The sequence below is a fragment of the Lolium rigidum genome, chromosome 7, assembly GCF_022539505.1.
Source record: "Lolium rigidum isolate FL_2022 chromosome 7, APGP_CSIRO_Lrig_0.1, whole genome shotgun sequence".
Lineage (NCBI taxonomy): Eukaryota > Viridiplantae > Streptophyta > Magnoliopsida > Poales > Poaceae > Lolium > Lolium rigidum.
Genome location: NC_061514.1, coordinates 307128734 through 307131778, shown reverse-complemented (window position 1 = coordinate 307131778; position 3045 = coordinate 307128734).

Sequence of the window (3045 nt, the reverse complement as noted above, 5' to 3'; positions counted from 1 at the left end):
CCGAAACAGCGGGACGTGTGCCCTGGCGGCTCTACCCCCCTAGATTTCTCCGCGTGACATGTAACAATGTACTTTTTCATTGAAAACCATGATACATACATTCATAAATAATACACATGTTGAAAAAACAGGTTTAGTATAATTTTAAATACTAATTAATGTTGTTCATAATTAAATGGTAAAAAATAAAAAAATGTTTGCCATGCGTAAGCGCACGGCAAAGAGGCCTGCCGCACGACAAAGGCTCATTTGCGCACGGCAAAGGCTTGGCCGCACGGTAAAGGGGTCTTTGCGCACGGCAAAGTCCTTTCCGCACGGCAAAGATTCCCTGTCGCACGGCAAAGTCCTGCGCACGGCAAAGACCGTGACTTAACCCTAAACAGCATCGATCCGACCAGGTGTATCTGGCCAGATCGAGCACGCGCACGCCCCACCTGCCTCCTCCCACACGCGCCGAGCGCCGCCACCCACCTCCGCCCCTCCGGCCAGCCGCCCCCTCCGGCCAGCCGCCGCCCACGCAGCCGCTGGGCCGCCCCTTCCCTGCCCTGCCTCCACCGCCTGGGCCGCCCCTGCCCTGCCTCCTGCTCCTCTACGCGCCCCTCAAGCCGCCCACCTCTTGCTCCTTGCCCCTCCGTCCAGCCGCCGCCAGCCCCCACCGCCCACGCAGCCGCCGCTGCTGGCCCCTCCGGCCAGCCGCCACCGCCTGGGCCGCCCCTGCCCTGCCCTGCCTCCCGCGTTGAGCCGCCCTGCCTCCCGCTCCTCTGCCCCTCGAGCCTTCCTGCCCTGCCTCCCGCATCACTGCGGCCTGCCCTGCCTCCAATCCCGCGTCGCTTCTCAATTAAGGTTAGTGGTAATGTTAGTGTAGTATAGGATTTAGTTAATGTAATGTAGTATAAATTAGAAATAGGATTTAAGTTTAGTATGAATTAGAAATAGGATTTTAGTTTAGTATAAGATTTTAGTGTTTAGTATAAATTAGAGATAGGAATTTAGTTTTGAAAAAGGTGTTTATGATATGGATATGTTAAAACTAGGCCCATGTGGCAAAAACAAGATAATGTGCCGGAAGGAAATTCTTTATGGTGAAGTAATATTTTTATACCACTATTGTAAAAAAAATTGTTCACTTGCCTGACTATTTTTTTTTGTTATGCTGATACGTCTCCGACGTATCGATAATTTCTTATGTTCCATGCCACATTATTGATGTTATCTACATGTTTTATGCACACTTTATGTCATATTCGTGCATTTTCTGGAACTAACCTATTAACAAGATGCCGAAGTGCCAGTTCTCGTTTTTCGCTGTTTTTGGTTTCAGAAATCCTAGTAACGAAATATTCTCGGAATCGGACGAAATCAACGCCAAAGTTCCTATTTTCACCGGAAGCATCCAGAACACCCGGGAAGGACCAAGGGGGGGCACTGGGCCCCCAGACCCCTGGCCGCGCCGCCCTATGGTGTCGTCGCCCCTTCGACCCTCCTGCGCCGCCTCTTCGCCTATTTAAAGCCCCTGGATCGAAAACCCTGATACGATCGACGAAAACCACAGAAACCTTCCAGAGCCGCCGCCATCGCGAGGCCAAGATCTGGGGGACAGGAGTCTCTGTTCCGGCACCCTGCCGGAGCGGGGAAGTGCCCCCGGAAGGCTTCTCCATCGACACCACTACCATCTCCACCGCCATCTTCATCACCGCTGCTGCTCCCATGAGGAGGGAGTAGTTCTCCATCGAGGCTCGGGGCTGTACCGGTAGCTATGTGGTTCATCTCTCTCCTATCTACCTCAATACAATGATCTCATGAGCTGCTTTACATGATTGAGATTCATATGAGTTTGTATCACAATTTATCTATGTGCTACTCTAGCAAAGTTATTAAAGTAGTTCTATTCCTCCTGCACGTGTGTAAAGGTGACAGTGTGTGCACCGTGTTAGTACTTGGTTTATGCTATGATCATGATCTCCTGTAGATTATGAAGTTAACTATTGCTATGATAATATTGATGTGATCTATTCCTCCTACATATGCATGAAGGTGACAGTGTGCATGCTATGTTAGTACTTGGTTTAGTTGTATTGATCTATCTTACACTATAAGGTTACTAAAATATGAACAAATTGTGGAGCTTGTTAACTCCGGCATTGAGGGTTTGTGTAATCCTACGCAATGCGTTCATCATCCAACAAAAGTGTAGAGTATGCATTTATCTATTCTGTTATGTGATCAATGTTGAGAGTGTCCACTAGTGAAAGTCTAATCCCTAGGCCTTGTTCCTAAATATCGCTATCGCTACTTGTTTACTACTGCTGCGTTACTACCGCTTGTTTCATTGTTTCACCTGTGTTACTACTCGTTGCAATACTACCACCATCAACTACACGCCAGACAAGCTATTTTCCGGCACCGTTGCTACTGCTCATATATATTCATACCACCTGTATTTCACTATCTCTTCGCCGAACTAGTGCACCTATTAGGTGTGTTGGGGACACAAGAGACTTCTTGCTTTGTGGTTGCAGGGTTGCATGAGAGGGATATCTTTGACCTCTTCCTCCCCGAGTTCGATAAACCTTGGGTGATCCACTTAAGGGAAAACTTGCTGCTGAAAAGTAAGTACTAGATTTGGATTACTGCGCAGTTCCAGATTTCTTTGCTGTCACGAATCTGGGTCCACCTCCCTGTGAGTAGCTCAGAAAATTAAGCCAATTTACGTGCATGATCCTCAGATATGTACGCAACTTTCATTCAATTTGAGCATTTTCATTTGAGCAAGTCTGGTGCCATTTTAAAATTCGTCAATGCGAACTGTTCTGTTTTGACAGATTCTGCCTTTTATTTAGCATTGCCTCTTTTGCTATGTTGGATGAATTTCTTTGATCCACTAATGTCCAGTAGCATTATGCAATGTCCAGAAGTGTTAAGAATGATTGTGTCACCTCTGAATATGTTAATTTATATTGTGCACTAACCCTCTAATGAGTTGTTTCGAGTTTGGTGTGGAGGAAGTTTTCAAGGATCAAGAGAGGAGATGATAACTACGATCAA